The sequence below is a fragment of the Budorcas taxicolor genome, chromosome 2, assembly GCF_023091745.1.
Source record: "Budorcas taxicolor isolate Tak-1 chromosome 2, Takin1.1, whole genome shotgun sequence".
NCBI lineage: Eukaryota > Metazoa > Chordata > Mammalia > Artiodactyla > Bovidae > Budorcas > Budorcas taxicolor.
Genome location: NC_068911.1, coordinates 111,627,231 through 111,647,459, shown reverse-complemented (window position 1 = coordinate 111,647,459; position 20,229 = coordinate 111,627,231). Strand labels below are relative to the sequence as shown.

At 38.0% G+C, this 20,229-nt stretch overlaps 1 protein-coding gene across 1 annotated transcript in view; it reads right to left on the bottom strand.

The window, feature by feature from the left end:
- Positions 1–20,229, bottom strand: part of DPP10 (dipeptidyl peptidase like 10) — a 760,992-nt gene that overhangs the window by 421,449 nt on the left and 319,314 nt on the right. The window lies entirely within an intron of this gene.

Here is a 20,229-nt window from a genome sequence, read left to right as displayed (position 1 = left end):
GATTACTGGAATAGGGTGCCATTACCTTCTCCGTATAGACTAGCTACATGTATATAAAGTATGCATGGTACAAATACATCTTATCTTTTTTTCATTTTAGAAAACTACTTTTTTCCTTTTTATAAGTCCTATATATCAACCCTGAATATTCATTGGAAGGACGCTGAAGCTCACAGTGGAAATAGTGTCAGACTTTCTTTTTGGGGGCTCCAAAATCACTGCAGATGGTGACTGCAGCCATGAAATTAAAAGACGCTTACTCCTTGGAAGGAAAGTTATGACTGACCCAGATAGCATATTCAAAATCAGAGACATTACTTTGCCAACAAAGGTCCATCTAGTCGAGGCTATGGTTTTTCCAGTGGTCATGTATGGATGTGAGAGTTGGACTGTGAAGAAAGCTGAGCACCAAAGAATTGATGCTTTTGAACTGTGGTGTTGGAGAAGACTCTTGAGAGTCCTCTGGACTGCAACCAGTCCATCCTAAAGGAGACCATTCCTGGGTGTTCATTGGAAGGACTGATGCTGAGGCTGAAACTCCAATACTTTGGCCACCTCATGTGAAGAGTTGACTCACTGGAAAGACCATGATGCTGGGAGGGATTGTGGGCAGGAGGAGAAGGGGACGACAGAGGATGAGACGGCTGGATCGCATCACCAACTCAATGCATGAGTTTGGGTGAACTCCGGGAGTTGGTGATGGACAGGGAGGCCTGGAGTGCTGCAATTCATGGGGTCGCAAAGAGTCAGACACGACTGAGTGACTGAACTGAACTAAATTGAACTGAAGCTCCAATACTTTGGCCACCTGATGTGAAGAGCCAACTCACTGTAAAAGACCCTTATGCTGGGAAAAATTGAAGGAAGGAGGAGAAAGGGACAACAGAGGACAAGATGGTTGGATGGCATCATGGACTCAATGGACATGAGTCTGAACAGGCTCTAGGAGATTGTGAAGGACAGGGAGGCCTGGAATGCTGCAGTCCATGGGGTTGTACTGAGTCAGACATGACTGAGCTACTGAACATCAATGTATCATGGCTTATTTCAACATGGCTGGTAACTCTAAAAGTCTCAACATTCTAGAAATGGTCAAAACTGGCATGCTGTGTTTCTTTGAGGACATATTAATTTCCACTTTCTAAGACAAAAAAAAACTTTAAAAAATCATAGTGTTGCACTCTTAAAATTTTGCTTTCCTAGGTAATTTTAAAATTGAGATGTTGAAATTAGTGAGAGAGAACTTAAATGTTTAAAAACATTATAAATATAAGAATGTGATCTTATTGTTGGAATGAACACAGCTACTGTGAGGAAATCCATGGTGAAGCTAAAAATTAGAAAAATATGTGACTCCACAGGGAGTCAGTAGATCCTCACTGGTCATTAAACTAAAATGCATTATTTTTCCCTAGAACTCATCAGATTTAACAAATTTTCTGATTAAATTATTTAACTAGGGAAGTAAGTGGAATGACAGTAGATGCTGACTGAGTTTTCTGATTAGATCATAATCCGTCTCAAACATATATAGTAAGCATTTATTTAAAAATTAGATTATACTTTTGACAAGTAAAAACTACTAAGCAATGATATATTTCTTAAAATGTTACTTGAAAATTACCATGTTTAATATTTATTATCATTATATAGGAATATATGTATTACATTATATACACAAAATATTGAACAAATTTTGACTTTATTGAACACCAAGTATACCAGGTAAAATAATTTTCTGCATAAAATGTCTTCTCTCATTGTAGTTTTTGTTTTACGTTCTTTCCTTTCAAGAGTTGTGGAAGGCATATATGAAGTGGCTGAGGGTGTTATTCAACTATATGAAGCTTTCTACATGTATTTTTAATTTTTTTTTTCAAAAAGACAATTGAGATGCATTGTTTCAAGCAAAAGAGCTCATAAACAATTATCTATGAATTTAATACATAAATACCAGTCTGGATAAAGCACAAGCTAAAATCAAGACTGCCGGCAGAAACATCAGTAACTTCAGATATGCAGATGACACCACCCTAATAGCAGAAAGCAAACAGGAACTTAACAGCCTCCTGATGAAGGTAAAAGAGGAGTGAAAAAGCTTGCTTAAAACTCAGCATTCAAAAACCAAGATCATTCTTTTACATGCAGTTGACGAGTTTTCCCAGCATCACATAAAGAGATTATCTTTTCTCCACTGTGTATTTTTACCTCCTTTGTCAAGGTGTCTATAGGTTTGTGGATTTATCTCCAGACTTTCCATTTTGTTACACTGATCTATATTTCTGTCTTTGTGCCAGTACCATACTGTCTTGATGACTATAGCTTTATAGAATAGTCTGAAGCTGGGAAGGATGATTCCTCCAGTTCCATTCTTTTTTCTCAAGATAGATTTGGCTATTTGAGGCCTTTTGTATTTCCATACAAATTGTGAAATTATTTGTTCTAGTTCTTTGAAAAATATCATGGGTAGTTTGATAGGGACTGCATTTAATTTACAGACTGTTTGGGACAGTACAATCATTTTCACTATATTGATTCTTCCAATCCAAGGTCATGGTGTATTTCTCTGTTATTTGTATCATCTTTGATTTCATTCATCAGTGTTTTACAGTTTTCTATATATAGGTTTTTTGTCACTTTAGGTAAATTTGTTCCTAAGTATGTTCTTTTCATTGCAATGGTGAATATTATTATTTCCTTAATTTCTCTTTCTGTTTTCTCATTGTTAGCATATAGGAATGCAAGGGATTTTTGTGTATTAATTATATATCCCGAACTTTACTATATTTGTTAATTAGCTCTAGTAAATTTCTGGTGGCATCTTTAGGGTTTTCTAGGTAGAGTATCGTGTCATCTACAGTGAGAACACTTTCTAACACCATACACAAAAATAAACTCAAAATGGATTAAAGACCAAAATGTAATACCAGAAACTATAAACTCTTAGAGAAAAATAGGTAGAACACTCTCTGACGTAAATCAAAGCAAGGTCCTCTATGGCTGACCTCCCAGAGTAATGAAAATAAAAACAAACAAACGAACAAAAACAAATGTGACCTAATTCAACTTAAAAGCTTTTGCACAATGAAGGCAACTATAAGCAAAGTGAAAAGACAGCCCTCAGAATGGGAGAAAATAATAGTAAATGAAAAAACTGACAGAGAATTAATCACAAAAATATGCAAGCAGCTCAATACCGGAAAAACCAGCAACCTAATCAAAAAGTGGGCAAAAGACCTAAAGAGACATTTCTCCAAAGAGGACTGACAGATGGCTAATAAATACATGAAAAGATGCTCAACATCACTCATTATTAGAGAAATGCAAATCAAAACCAGAGACACAATTTTACCAACAAAGGTCCATATAGTCAAAGCTATGGTTTTTCCAGTAGTCATGATGGATGTGAGAGCTGAACCATAAAGAAGGCTGAGCACTGAAGAACTGATGCTTTTGAGCTATGATGCTAATAAGACTCTTGAGACTCCCTTGGACTGCAAGAAGATCAAACCAGTTAGTCCTAAAGGAAATCAACCCTGAATATTCAGTGGAAGGACTGATGCTGAAGCTGAAACTGCAGTAATTTGGCCACCTGATGTGAAAAGCCAACTTTTGGAAAAGACCCTGATGCTGGAAAGATTGAGGGCAGAAGAAAAAGGGGTGACAGAGGATAAGATGGTTGGATGGCCTCATCAACTCAATGGACTTGAGTTTGAGCAAACTCTGGAAGACAGTGAAGGGCAGGGAAGCCTGGTGTGCTGCAGTCCATAGAGTCACAAAGAGTTGAACATGGCTGAGTGACTGAACAACAAAGAGCAACACTATATGAAAGGAATCAGGGGTTAAATGTTTCCTCAACTCTAAATAATATAGTGGGTTTTTTTTCTGTCACCAGTAAAATAATCATGTTCCTAAAACGTTCTCCCAGTGAACCAATCAACACCCCCTTTAGTAAAGTTGAGAAGCTTAGATTACATCTAGAATGGCTCCATGCCTTCTCCTGTTGTTAACACTCTCTGAGTGTATCCCTGCCTCTCTCTCCCTTCCTCCCCACTGCCACCCACTTTGCATTTGTTTGGTATAATGTATATTTTCAAAATACCTATTATAATTACAAAATTCAAAAAGTCATAATAAATTTGCAGAGTTGGACAGTAACTACCAAAATTCAGTTTTAGATCATTTCCATCATCCCCTAAAAATTCTCTGGAGCCCATTTGGTGCAATCTCACCAGAGAGTCTTCAGTTTGTATCTGTAAATTGGTCTCTTCTGGATATTTCTTAAGAGTGGACTCATACAATAATATTTTCAAGGTTCATTCATTTTGGTTGTTTTTATTGTTGATTTGTATTCTACTATACAAATATACAACTTTTGTTTATCCATTTACCAGTTGATAAACTTTTGGATTGGTTCCAGTGTTTGCCCATGCAAATAATGTTCTAACGAGCATCTTCATACAGGTTTGTAGTGTGTGTGTATATATATGTATGTACAGGATACACACACACGTCTCACTTTTGTCTGGGCACATACTTACTATGTTTACCTAAAAAACATATTTAACTTTTAAAGAAACTGTTAAATTATGTTGCACTATTTAATATTCCCACACACAGAGTATGAGGGCTCCAGTAGGAAAATCACCAGTTTCTGAGTCAAAAATCCCTGTTATATGTTTTGTCATTTAGTGGGTTTGTCATTTGTATCAAACCACAATCTATGAGCCTCAGCTTCTATATGAATAAGACAACCATAAGAACACTGGTCCCTATCACAGAGGATTTTATATTCTGTGAGGAACAACATTTATATACTCGAGAATTCTATGTTCATATTTTATTATCTTGTATTTTGAATATTACAGCAAATAAAATCTCTAAATGTACACAGATGTATAGTAAAGAAAGACAGACAAATAGGAGTGAATGGCTTGGGAATGACTATGCCATCAGAGCTCAGCACAATTTCCTAAACACACAGACAGTAAATGGCTAGCAGCCACTCCCAGCTAAAAGCTACACATTAAACAACAAATATTCAGAGCTATGAAGTAGAACAAGTGAATGTCATATTTGATCTCATTTTTGCCTGTCTTGATATCTCAATAACAAGGTACTAGAAGAGACCAAAAAAAGTAACATTGACTATATCCTGGCCTTGGAATCTATTTGGTAGTTTTCTTTTTATTGTATCTCAAGTACTGGCTTATATATTTATATCTTATGTTTCAGTATTTCTTTGTTTTGTAATGTTTTTTACAAATCAAAATTTTATCTAACAAAATGTAGCTGAAACATTTATTTAATCAGATTTCAGATGATTTTTTGCACGTTAAATGCCCTATTAGAAAGCACCAAAGAAGTGGGATTCAAGAGGCCCCAATTTATGTCTTTATTCTGCTAATGAATAATTCTTAGGCTTAAGAAAAGTAAATTCACACCTCTGGGTTTTTATTTTACTCTATTTTGAAAAATAAAAGGATAATTCCAGACCTAAAGTGCCCTTTTTTAATCAATTTTACCATACATATTTCTTGGCTATAAGCACCTGCATGTTTTTAAAGCATGTGTGTGTTCAGTTGTGTCGAGACTCAGATTTTGGGGGTACTCCATGGACTGCAGCACACCAGGCTCCTCTGTTTATAGGATTTCCCAAGCAAGAATATAGAGTGGGTTGCCATATCCTTTTCCAGGGGATCATCCTGACCCAGGGATTGAACACACGTCTCTTGCATCTCCTGCATTGGTAGGCATGTTCTTTATCATTTGCATCACCAGGGAAGATATAGATAATTTTTGTGTAACTTCCATGACTGCCTCATGATCCAGTTATAAATTCCTATTACAAACACAGTGAGGATCGATGGAGGGTCTATGACTTACACCTTTGCAGCAGCTTGGGAAAGAGTTTGAATCCACTGATTCAATGGAAATCAGTGAAGCTGATTGGAGAAGGAAATGGCAATCCACTACAGTATTCTTGCCTGGAGAATCCCAGGGACAGAGGAGCCTGGTGGGCTGCCATCTACGGGATCGCATAGAGTCAGACACGGCTGAAGCGACTTAGCAGCAGTAGCAGTGAAGCTGATTGGAGCTGAAGCTCCAACCACTTGGAGCTTAATGCCAAGTGGCTATTAAAGAGGTGATTCTGATTTTAACATTTAGGACAGAAACTGGCATGTGTTCATCTCAGGACTTCCCCAAACGTGATATTCAATGTAGCAAAGTAAAGAACACTTTGTTGTGTTAGACATTCATGTGTCAGATGCAGGAATAAATTCAACTGGCCCTAGCCAAGAGGGAAAACGAAGACAAACCACTCTCACTCCACGTCAAATATAAGAAATGCCAGGTTTGGCATCAATGATAAGAGTGCAGTGAATGTTACAACAAGAACACTGTTTTTCTTCTCAAATGTTAACAGAACCACCTCAACTACTAAGATCAACCAGACTTTATACTTCTCATCTTTGTTTATCCTCTCAGCATATGCTGCTCTGATAATTCTTCCTAATAAGAAGCAACATCAACAATCTCACTGTTTTATTAAAATTTCCAACAGTAAAATAAATGTTCCATTGGCCTGATCCCATGGCTCTCTCCCAGTACTTAGTGCACCAACTGTTTTCCAAAATGTACTAGCTGACTCATTTAGAAATATATTTTCCTGTTAAAATTACAGTATTAAAACAAAGTCACAATAAGTTTACATGTCAAAGCAGATAAATTAGACCCATCTCAAATATCTGAAGTTGCTGAAAATGTCACTATTTCATTTTTACATTTTTATTTTGTATACAGATCCCTTCAAAAATACTTAGTGGATTCATTCATTATGTATTCATTCAACAGTTATTTATTGAGTGCCTTCTGTTTGGCCAGCACTATCTTAGGTATGAGAGATAAAGCAAATGAATTTGCTGACCACATGGTATTTTTAATCTAGTAGCAGAGACAGAAAATATACCAATAAGAATGATCGAGTAAAACCTCAGGTAGTGGTATTTTCCATGAAGAGGGTGATTGGGAAGAATTATTTGAGAAAGTATGGTCTGAGAAGGCAACTCTGTGGATGCCTCAGTTCAGCAGAGCTTGAATGAAATGAAGTCAGCATTTTTTAATTTACCCATGTATTTTCATGAGCGCTTCTGAATTAAAACAAAAATTGAGGAATTCATTCAATAAATATTCATTCTGCACCATTTCTTCATGTAGTAATTTTTGTGAATATTGGGTTCCTTTTTAATGATGATTTCTTATCTTGAATTTTTCTTGTCTGGCAATAGTAGGTGATACTTTTCTTCACACAGTAAGTTTTATGAATATTGGGTCCTAGTTTCTTTATGATCAGGGCTTTGTCTTGAATTAGCTTTTCGAGCTGACTCATTTGAAAAGACCCTGATGCTGGGAAAGATTGAGGGCAGGAAGAGAAGGGGACAACAGAGGACGAGATGGTTGGATGGCATCACTGACTCGATGGACACGGGTTTGGGTGAACTCTGGAAGTTGGTGATGGACAGGGAGGCCTGGCGTGCTGCGGTTTATAGGGCAAAGAGTCGGACATGACTGAGTGACTGAGCTGAACGGAATGACAGCAGATAATACTTGAGGGGTAGTGTAGCTCATTATACCTCTTAGTGCAAAGTTGCATGTACCTCATGCTACATTGAAGTATAGTTGTGCAGTTTCTTTAATACAGATCCTATCTTGCTGTTCTTGTTTTGTTGTTGTCATTGGCCTGTTTTAATCTGACATCTTATTCTTTAATGGTGTTTTATTCACAGAGGGCCAATTCTTCTTAGCTTGTTTTTTCTTTCCTTACCCTCCTGAATCTTTAAGGGGAAGCTTCACTTTTCATTCTGCTTTCTTCTTCCTAAGAATGGAATTTTTCGTTTTCCCCTCCTTGTCCTGTGCATTAAAAATGCAGGTCATTATCCTCTGCCTTCCCAGTAACCAGTCATTTGATTAATCACGTGGCAGACATGCTCTATCCTCTGGGAATCTGCCTGCAATGCAGGAGACACGGAAGACATGGGTTCGATCGCTGGGTCAGGGAAGATCCTCTGGCGTATGAAATGGCAACCTGCTCCAGTATTTCAGCCTGGAAAATTCCATGGACAGAAGAGCCTGGAAGGCTACAGTTCATAGCATCACACAAGTTGGATACGTTTGAGCACAAAGATGTGTTCTCAGTGTTCCCCATCCAGGGTGGATTATACTCTTCCCTCCAAAATCTGAGTGATGTTGTATCTATTTCACTACCAAACACATCTCACAACCTCTGGTCTCGTTGAAACACAGCAGTGGAACTGAGAGATTTCAGGAGGAGAAGTGAAGGCTTTTCTAGAGTGAAAGTTGAGAGGTTTGTGGGGGACAGTATCCAATAAGGAAGATGGTTTCAAATAGATGCTCCTACCACCATCACTTACCTTGCTCTTCCAGACCAGCCAAGATGCACTTCCAAACCTGATAGCTTCAATTTGAAACACAGTCAAGTTCAAATCCTCTTTGATTCCATCTCTGCAGATAACCCTTTGTGCTCATTTGTCTTCCCCTGCCTAGAGGTGGAAGTCTCCGTGTCCACAAAGTCCAATGCCTTGGCAGTAATCAGCCTTCTGACTCCTTGAACTCACTCTCCCTTCTTATTCTGTGAATTCTTTAGACACAAAACAACAAATGCCACACAGAAGAAAGATTAGGAGAAAAGGAGGAGGAGAAGGAGAGAAAGGAGGAGAGAATTGAAGACTCCCTACCATGAAACGAAGGACCTCCATGTGTTTATCTGGCCTGGGGACAATGAGGGCAGCTTCCATCCCCATCCCCCCACCCCAAATCTTGTCTCTGGCTTTCCCATCCTCCTTTCCTTGTGCTTCACCTTATAAGGATTTATTACAAGGCAAATTAATATTTTTAATATTTGGGATGGTGTTTGGGTATACTGCCTCCCTGTTGCACAGAAAACATTCCACTGCTCTGTGCCAAGCCTCGCACCCTGAACCCAGACCCCTCCTGTAGTTATATATCTCTTTCCTGGTTTATGAGAGGCACTTACATCATTATGCATAAATAAATATATTACAAGCAGAGTGAGAACTTCTGCTCAGTTGAGGCCACATCGACCCTCAGGGAATGCTGTCAGATGGGTAACACTGCTTCAGCAGACTTTCAGTTCTCCTGGCTCAGGCTCCCTTTGCCCTGGCTGTCTGTACCTGACCATCTCCAGCTCTCTGTTTCCTGATGGTTTCTGGCCTCCCTGGCTGTTTCCGGCCATCCTGGCTCTCTCTTTCCTGCCATTCCTCATTTCTGCCTGTTCTTAACTCACCATTTTATTCTGTCTCTTTTCTGACTGTCCCTGACCGTCCAGCTGTGTTCTGATTCTGGATTCACTGGGGACATGAGATTTTATTTTTGTGAGTAAGCCTAAGGGCATCAAAGGTTGTTACAAGCTGCATCCTCGAAAATTCAGGTTACGATGAGGCCTACCCCAATCAACCATACTTTCTTCAATCCCCACCTTCCCCGTCTGTATTTATGATTCCCTTTCTATAACGTATACCTGATCCCCAGGGTACTGGGGCTATCTAGTACTGGGCTACTATCCTCCCCTCGTGACACTGCATTGTCATCAACAAAGAACTCTCAAGAAAAAAAAAATTTTTCCAGATGATGTTATGTTTGATTCATACCTGTCTGAAATTTTTCCAGCTATTAATACATATTATTTATGATCACCATCATCATCCCCATCACCTATGATAAACAACTTATTAACTATCATCCTGCTCAAGAATGTTAATAGTGGAGATAAAACATCCTTGACCCCTCTCTGATCCTTATCAGTATCAGCCAAATGTTACTGAGAATTAACTCCTATAAGCCCTGTTATGGGCCTGCTAGCATAACTAACTTGTGGAAACATGCAATTGGGCTGGGTCTATTAACAATTTCAGAAAGTATGCACATGTTTATGAACTTTTCAAAATGAATGACTGCCGGATGGGGAGAGATCTCTGCTTTTTCATTGCAACTACTTTTATTTATTTGACTTCTGACAACCTATCCTCAAATTAGGGTAGGGCTTTGGAGTTTGCTTCAAAGTCATAAGAAACTAGAACATCTTATCCAAAAACCAGGGCTTAAGAAAAATTTTAAAATAACAATAAAATGGATGAGTAAATTGTTTTTAAAAAAGGACCTGAAAATAAATGAATTCCCAAGTAATCTATGACTGATAGAGGATTCTAGACAATATAAGTCAACAGTGGGAATATTTTGATTTTTTGCTAATTTAAGATAAAATGAAAATTGCACTCTTCACTTTCTTTACTTTATGTTCAAAGTCTTAGGAAACAGCAGGTGCTTGTCTAATTTCTGTGAAAATAAACTTCATTTTAATTACATGAGATTCATCAAATTGCTAAATTTAAAAAAGAAACAGAATGAGTTACTATTTAAGGTCAAAACAGGACTAATCTATAACAGTATTTATCCACTCCTTACTTTAAAAAAGAGAAGGATAAGAAAAATACAGATGTTGAAATAGGGAAGAACTGAAAATAAAAATAAAAAAGTTGAAAGCAAGTGACGAAGAAGAGACCAGCATGACCAAAACTTAGATTCTCTCTGTTTAGATTTAAGATTAAATTAATTTAGGATTCTTTGTTGAATAAATGTGGTAGAATCCCTATTTCATTTGTTTCAGGGCACTTAACCACACACGATTTGATCACAAGATAGAGAGCTAAGCATGTTATTTGAACTTTATCTAACATGTGAGTGGATGGAGAGATGCGAGGAGGGGGAACTGGCAACAAGAATTTGCCCCTTGGTGACAATATCTGGTGACATTTTTGGTTGAAGGGCTGAGAAATGCTACTGGCATCTACTAGTTAGAGACCAGAGGTGCTAATAAACAGGCTGCAATGCACAAGGTAGGCCCACACAACACAGAATTATCTGTCTCAAATACCAGCCATGCCCACACTGAGAGATCATGACCTAGATCAGTCCTTCTCAAACTTTAGCCATTAGAACCACCTGGAGTACTTGTTAAAACCACAACTGCTAGACTTATCCCTAATGTTTCTGACTCAGTAGGTCTCAGATGGGGGCTTCCCAGGTGGTGGTGGTGGTGGTGGTGCTGCTGCTGCTGCTAAGTCGCTTCAGTTGTGTCCAACTCTGTGTGACCCCATGGACGGCAGCCCACCAGGCTCCCCCATCCCTGGGATTCTCCAGGCAAGAACACTAGAGTGGGTTGCCATTTCCTTCTCCAATGCATGAAAGTGAAAAGTCAACGTGAAGTCACTCAGTCGTGTTCAACTCTTTGCGACCCCATGGATGGCAGCCTACCAGGCTCCTCCATCCATGGTATTTTCCAGACAAGAATACTGGAGTGGGTCACCATTGCCTTCTCCCAGGTGGTGCTAGTGGTAAACAAACCCCCTGCCAATGCAGGAGAGGTAAGAGATGTAGGTTTGGCCCCTCGGTTGCGTAGATCCCCTGGAAGAGGGCATGGCAACCTATTCCAGTATCCTTGCCTGGAGGATTCCGTGCACAGATGAGCCTGGGCGGCTAAAGTCCATAGCGTCACACTGAGTCAGACACGACTAAAGCGACAACCTGCATGCAGGTCTCGGGTGCAGCCCTAGAATTTACATTTCTTACAAATTTCTTGGTGTTGCTAATACTACTTGTCTTGGAACTGCACATTGAGGAACACAGCGTGTGATAAGTCGCTTCAGCCGAGTTCGATTCTGTGGAATGCTACAGACTGTAGCCCACCAGGCTCATGTGTCGATGAGATTCTCTGGGCAAGAATACTAGAGTGGGTTGCCATGCCCCCACCAGGGGATCTTCCTGGCAAAGGGATGGAATTGAGTCTCACATCTCTTCAATTAGCAGGCGGGTTGTTTACTAGCACCACCTGGGAACCCCCTTGAGAAACACCATCTTCACTTAAACAACTTTGACAACACCAATTGTAAAATCCTACACTTCTCCTTAGGTAAGATATAGAATAGCTATATTCACAAATGTAATGTCCATCTTCTCTTCCAAATTCTAACCTCAATTAGAGCAAAGGCAGTGTCTGTTTAGTTCATTACTGCTTATTCACACAACAGGCACTCAACTTTCCAGTGAATAAAGATGTCTTGAATTTAAGCGTTAAGAATATTGCTGCAAAGTTACGAAGTCTAAGAGTTTGAACCCTATTTTCTTTACAGAACACCAACAAAATGTTTGTTAATCACAGACTTTTCACATTAAGAGATAAAAGTCCAGGAGGGAAGCCTTTACTACCATTGTGTACTTTCTGCCTTTGAAGGTTGAAAGTACTACGAAAACTGTTCCAACTAATTTAATTCAATTCAGTCACTCAGTCCCATCAAATCTTTGTGACACCATGGATTACACCATGCCAGGCCTTCCTGCACATCATCAACTCCAAGAATTTACTTAAACTCATGTCCATTGACTCAATGATGTCATCCAGTGTACCATCTCATTCTCTGTCGTCCCCTTCTCCTCCCACCTTCAATCTTTCCCAGCATCAGGGTCTTTTCAAATGAGTGAGCTCTTTGCATCAGGTGGCCAAAGTATTGGAGTTTCAGCTTCAGCTTCAGTCCCTCCAATGAATATTCAGGACTGAATTCCTTTAGGAGGGAGTGGTTAGATCTCCTCACATTCCAAGGGACTCTCAAGAGTCTTCTCCAACATCATGGTTCAAAAGCATTAATTCTTCTGCACTCAGCTTTCTTTATAGTCCAACTCTCACATCCATACATGACTACTGGAAAAACCATAGCTTTGACTAAATGGACATTTGTTGGCAAAGTAATGTCTCTGCTTTTGAATATGCTATCTAAGTTGGTCATAATTTTCTTCCAAGGAGCAAGTGTCTTTTAATTTCATGACTGCAGTCACCATCTGCAGTGATTTTGGAGCCCCCTCAAATGAACTCTCTCACTGTTTCCACTGTTTCCCCATCTATTTGCCATGAAGTTATGGGACCAAATGCAATGATCTTAGTCTTCTGAATGTTGAGCTTTAAGCCAACTTTTTCACTATCCTCTTTCACTTTCATCAAGGGGCTTTTAGTTTTTCTTCACTTTCCACCATAAAGAGGGAGTCATCTGCATATCTGAGGTTATTGATATTTCTCCCGGCAATCTTGATTCCAGCTTGTGCTTCATCTAGCCCCGTGTTTCTCATGATGTACTCTGCATATAAGCTAAATAAGCAGGGTGACAGTCTATAGCCTTGATGTACTCCTTTTCCTATTTAGAACCAGTCTGTTGTTCCATGTCCAGTTCTAAGTGTTGCTTCCTGACCTGCATACAGGTTTCTCAGGAGGCAAGTCAGGTGGTCTGGTATACCAATCTCTTTAATAATCCTCCATAATTTGCTGTGATCCACGCAGTCAAAGGCTTTGGCATAGTCAATAATGCAGAAGTAGACATTTTTTGAACTCTGTTATTTTTTCAATGATCTAGCGGATATTGGCAATTTGATCTCTGATTCCTCTGCCTTTTCTAAATCCAGCTTGACCATCTGCAAGTTCTCGGTTCACGTACTGCTGAAGCCTGGCTTGGAGAATTTTCAGCATTACTTTACTAGCGTGTGAGATGAGTGCAATTGTGCGGTAGTTTGAGCAGTATTTTGCATTGCCTTTCTTTGGGATTGGAATGAAAGCGGTCCTTTTCCAGTTTGCGGCCACTGCTGAGTTTTCCAAGTTTGCTGACATATTGAGTGCAGCACATTCACAGCATCATCTTTTAGGATTTGAAATCGCTCAAATGGAATTCTATCACCTCCATTAGCTTCATTCATAGTAATACTTCCTGAGCCTACTTGACTTTCATTCCAGGATGTCTGGCTCTATGTGAGTGATCATACCATTGTGATTATCTAGGTCATGAAGATATTTTTTGAATAGTTCTTCTGTGTATTCTTGCCACCTCTTCTTAATATCTTCTGTTTCTGTTAGATCCATATCATTTCTGTCCTTTGTTGTGCTCATCTTTGCATGAAAATTTCCCTTCGTCTCCCTAATTTTCTTGAAATGATTTCTAGTCTTTCCATTCTATTGTTTTCCTCTATTTCTTTGCACTGTTCACTGAGGAAGGCTTTCTTATCTTTCCTTGCTATTCTTTGGAACTCTGCATTCAAATGGGTATATCTTTCCTTTTCTCCTTTGCCTTTCACTTCTTTTCTTTTCACAGCTATTTGTAAGTCCTCCTCAGAGAAACATTTTGCCTTTTTGCATTTATTTTTCTTGGTGATGGTCTTGGTCTTGATCCCTGTCTCCTGTACAATGTCACCAACCTCCGTCCATTGTTCTTCAGGCACTCTGTCAATCAGATCTAGTCCCTTGAACCTATTTTTCACTTGATTGTATTTTTTAATTGATTTAGGTCATACCTGAATGGCCTAGTGGTTTACCTTACTTTCCTCAATTGAAGTCTGAATATGGCAATAAGTAGTTCATGATCTGAGCCACAGTCAGCTCTTGGTCTTGTTTTTGCTGAGCTTCTCCATCTTTGGCTGCAAAGAATATAATCATTTTGGTGTTGACCATCTGGTGATGTCCATATGTAGAGTCTTCTCTTGTGTCATTAGAAGAGGGTGTTTGCTATGACCAGTGTGTCCTCTTGGCAAAACTCTATTAGCCTTTGCCCTGCTCCATTCTGTACTCCAAGGCCAAATTTGCCTGTTACTCCAGGTGTTTCTTGACTTCCTACTTTTGCATTCCAGTCCCCTATAATGAAAAGGACATCTTTTTTGGGTGTTAGTTCTAGAAGGTCTTGTAGGTCTTTCAAGATTACTGGTCAGGGCATAGGCTTGGATTACTGTGATATTGAATGGTTTGCCTTAGAAACAAATAGAGATCATTCTATTATTTTTGAGATTGCATCCAAATACTGCATTTTGGACTATTTTGTTGACTATAATGGCTACTCCATTATATTGCTCACAGTATTATATATAATGGTCATCTTAGTTAAATTCACCCATTCCAGTCCATTTTAGATTGATGATTCCTAAAATGTTGACATTCACTCTTGCCATTTCCTGTTTGACCACTTAAAATTTGCCTCCATTCATGGACCTACATTCCAGGTTCCTATGCAATATTGCTCTTTGCAGCATTGGACTTTACTTCTATTACCAGTCACATCCACAACTGTGTGCTGCTCTTGTGTTGGCTCTGTCTATTCATTCTTTCCGGAGTTATTTCTCCACTGATCTTCAGTAGCATATTGGGCACCAACCAACCTGGGGAGTTCATCCTTCAGTGTCCTATCTTTCGGCCTTTTCATACTGTTCATGGGGTTCTCAAGGCAAGAATACTGAGGTGGTTTGCCATTCCCTTCTCCAGTGGACCACGTTTTGTCAGAACTCTCCATGATGACCCATACATCTTGGGTGGCTCTACACTGCATGGCTAAAAGTTTCATTGAGTTAGACAAGGCTGTGGTCCATGTGATCAGATTGTTTTAAGCCTTGCAGAATTCAAAATGCTGGAGAATTTTAAATATTATACAATATTATACAAAATAGTATGTGAGTCACTGGTACGAATGAAAATCATGCATCTCAGTAGTGTGTGTGTATGTACTCAGTCACTCAGTCATCTCCAACTCTTTGTGACTCTCAGGCTCCTTCTCTTCATGGAATTTTCCAGGCAAGAATATAGGAGTGGGTTGCCTTTATTACTTCAGGGGATCTTCTTGACCCAGGGACTGAACCCACATCTCTTCCACCTCCTGCACTGGAAGACAAATTCTTTACCACTGAGCCACTTGGCAAGCTTTGTAACTTAAACCCAAATCAAAGGAAAGATTTAATAGAACATGTCAAATTTTTAAAAGACTTTTTGTCAGCATGAATATAAAATTTAAAATAAAAATGGATAAATAAGTAAAATAGTTCACCATCCATATGGATAGGCTTGATTCTTGTTAAAACATTCCTTCTTATTCAAACAATGTTGTTTCTCTCCTTAGCTTTCTAACTGTGTATTCTCAGATAAAACTAAAGCCACATAGTTTAACTGTCCAAGACAACTGTTCTTCTATAAACAAAGGACAAAATATTGATAATTTTTGCAGCTGTTAACTGCTCAATCTTTTCATGTTGTATTTTTTCACTCGTGAAATCTCTAGGAAAAATATGTCTGTGATAATAGTTTTTAATATAGTTGCAAAGGGGAACTACTCTATTTATATTCACAAAAGACAGACTTCATTTATCAATTTGTTTCCTCTAGATTTGTGTTCAATTTAAAACTGATATATCTCAGTAATCATCAAAGGCATTAAATAAAAGGCTTCGTGAGTTACTGTCTTCTTTTCTATAATCTACTCACATGTTCACACGTGAGTAACCAAACTAATCTTCCTAAAACACCAGTTTGATCTTATTTTAAAAATTTTAAGCAATGCACACTGCACACTATTAAAGACATCAAGAATTAGGGTAACTCAGCAACACTTGTAAAATAACCAAGAATGATTGGATCAAATATGAGGTGGGGGGGGGGGGGCGTCAGTGCACACACACATACACATATGGGAGTCACAGACATAGTACAGCTATGAGATTTAAAGAAAAAAAAAAAGAAAGAAAAGAAAACCTAGAGTACTAGGCAGCCAGTCTGACTAGTAACAGCCCTGATAAGTACGAGTGGGATCATTGGGCTAGTTATGATAAAGGAATTGGATTTTGATGTCCATACAGGGCAGAACTGAGATTACTATATTAAATAGATGACTTCACAGGAGTGCAAGCCAAGCAGAGAAAAAAAATCTCTACTTACCAGAGCAAGAAACTAAGAACCTTTTCTTTATCCCATGATAAATCAAATTATTAGGTCTAGGTTCTTGAACAAATTTGAGGTCTAAAATTGATACTATGTGTGATTTCAGAAACTCAAAGCCAAGGAACAGTCACATTTGAAGTGTTCAATAGCCACATGTGCCTAGCGGCTGCTGTATTGGAAAAAAAAAAAAAAAAAGCAGATCTAGAGTATAACATAGGCACGCAATCTTGCTAACATATGTATAGCTCAAGCTCAAAACCCATAGTAATCACAGACCCTAAGCAGGAACAGAGAGAGGCAGAAAAGTGTCTAAAGGAGATATTAGTTCATATGACTTTGAATTGCTAATGGACATATATTGGTCACATGCGAAATTCTTTCCCAACTGATCCCTCACGACTTCAGGTAATAAAATCTCTCAAGTCCCACATGAGGTTGCTAAATCTAAATCGTACACATCATGGCATGCTGAAGAACTCAGCCGGAAGTGTGTGTTCCTGTCTCTGGATCCACACAGCATGATTATTCAACTACACTTTTGGTTTTTAACACTACATCTTCTTTATTGTCCAATTTTATTCTTGTGACTAGCTTTATCGTTCTGTTTTATTGAATTTGGGTTTATCAGTTCCCTCAAAATCTTGCTGGAGTTGAAATAAAAAACTACTGTCAAATAATAAAATATTCATAACACTAAATTACAAAGAAGAAAATACAGATACATGAGAAATATCTTTTTTAAAAAAGGAGAAAAAAATAAAACCAATACAGGAAGTTCTGTAGGGCTTGTATAGCTGAATATGCCATCAAACTTTCTGAAAACCAATGTAAAAGAAAAACAATGTCAGTTTAATAATTCTTATAGTTTTAATGAAGTAACATTTTTTCTTTAAAGGAGAAAATTTCTTATTAGTAAGATTCACTTTTCATATAATATATGGAAATACATACACATTTTAAATTTAAGTACAAATTTCTCTATGGCAAGTGGTTTATTTAATAGGAATACTACTAATACTAAAAAATGATAATCAAAAGAATTTGTTGATTCATAAAGTGAAAAATTAGGATAAGTAGTACCTAAACTATGTCTTTTGGAGAGTACACGATTACTACTATTAAAATCAAAGCCAGGAACTCTATAATTCAGTAGTGGGTCAGTTCAATTAAGTTCAGTCACTCAGTCATGTCCGACTCTTTGCAACCCCATGAACGGCAGCATGCCAGTTTTCCCTGTCCATCACCAACTCCAGGAGCCTACTAAAACTCGTCCATTGAGTCGGTGATGCCATCCAACCATCTCATCCTCTGTCATCCTTTTCTCTTCCCGCTCTCAATCTTTCCCAGCATCAGGGACTTTTCCAGTGAATCAGTTCTTCATATCAGGTGGCCAAAATATTGGAGCTTCAGCTTCAGCATCAGTCCTTCCGATGAATATTCAGGACTGATCTCCTTTAGGATGGACTGGTTGGATCTCCTTGCAGTCCAAGGGACTCTCAGGAATCTTCTCCAACACCACAGTTCAAAAGCATCAATTCTTTGGTGCTCAGCTTTCTTTATATTTAGCATAAGGTTTTCAAAATGTGTTCATGTTGTTATATGTATCAGAGTTTCATTCCTTTTAAAGATTAAATAATTTTTTATTTCATGTGTATACCACATTTTGTTTATCCATTTATCCACTGATGGACATTTGAGTTATCCCTCTTTTTGGCTACTGTGACTAATGCTGTTATGAATATTGGTGTACATATATCTTGAGTGCCTGCTTTCCATTATTTTGGGTATACACCTGAAGAGGAATTCCTGGATCTTACAGTAATTTTATGCTCCTTCTTCTTCTTCTTTTTTTTTTTTTTTTTTTGAGGAACCATCATACTGTATACTATAGTGGCTATACCATTTTACATTCCCATCAGGAAAGCATAAATGTTCCAATTTCTCCACATACTTGACAACATTTGCTACTTTCCTCTTTTTGTTTATTTTCTATAATGGTCATTCTAGTTAATGAGAAGTAATATTTCACTGTGGTTTGACTTGCATTTTATTAGTAGTGTTGTGTAACATCTTTTCATGTGCTTGATCCCACTATTTTTATCATAGTTATTGTTTAATTTGAAATTTCATCCATAGTAAAATTTCTCTCTTTCAGTTTGAAACCCTAGTAATATAAATGGCCTTAACAATATTTTTAATACATTCTATAAAATAAATATGACTTTTATTTTCAATGTCCATGCATATCACTTGTTTGGCACTATGAAATGCCTAGAATACATTTAGTAAACTAAAATACATGTTATTAAAATTAAATTGCTTGAATTAAGACTGAGATACAACAAAAACATTCTATCAATTATTGTTCATTTTTTAGTGACAGCTTTTACAATACCACCAAGAGAGTCATTTATCACCTTCAAAATTCACACCAATTTCCTCCTGAGTGAACTTAAATATATTAGTCATATTCTTAATATGTTTCACACACTGTGGTGCAAGCTGTTACTTACTGCATGATTAAGGTAAAGGAACACCAAATTATGAATATTTAAGTTGCCATCTGCTTTCCTATCCAGCATCACTTTCCATTTTTAAAAGCACCATGGAGACCTTTATCTGAGATTGTTGTAGAAAAAAATACCTTAAACAATACAAAAGCTGTGCTTATCAACCTTAAAACTTGGGGAATGAAACTCTGCTCTTTCAGATTCAATCTGAGGATCTGTTAACATATTTCACTTATACAGATAATGTGGCTGGGGAAGTATCTCTTTTAATCACTTTCACTTCACTTGGACTTCATAGACTACAGTTTTTTAAATCTATATCATGAATTGAAGTCTCTAGAGGGGACCTGAGACAGATTCCAGCTATTTGGGCCAATAAATATTGTATTACAAATAAGTAGCAGCTCCATAAGGAAGTCGGCATGAGATATAGGTGGTAAACAACTGGGCCACAATTTCAACATGCCCAGAAAAGTGTAAAATTCATAAAACATATTTCTTCTTTAAAGCTGAACCCTTCCTTAGTGGTTAAAGCAAAGGGTGGTTGACTTGTAAAGGAGCTACACAGTAAACAGAGAGTTAAGTTTGCTACTTGGTCTTCACACTAGACAAAAATAATTCACAGACAAAATTCTCAATCAGTGTTAGAGAATGTCTTAACATCATTTGAGGTCGATTCAAATACATCTTTTCCACAGAACTTATTTATCAGATGAAATCATGTAGGGGGCAAGATTAAATGATATTTGACATCTCTTACAATTCTAAAAATATCTGCATTTTAGGAAACATAATTATCAATATTTGGAAGTCCTACTCAGACAGCCATTTTGCCTTTTTGCATTTCTTTTTCTTGGGGATGGTCTTGAGCCCTGTCTCCTATACAATGTCATG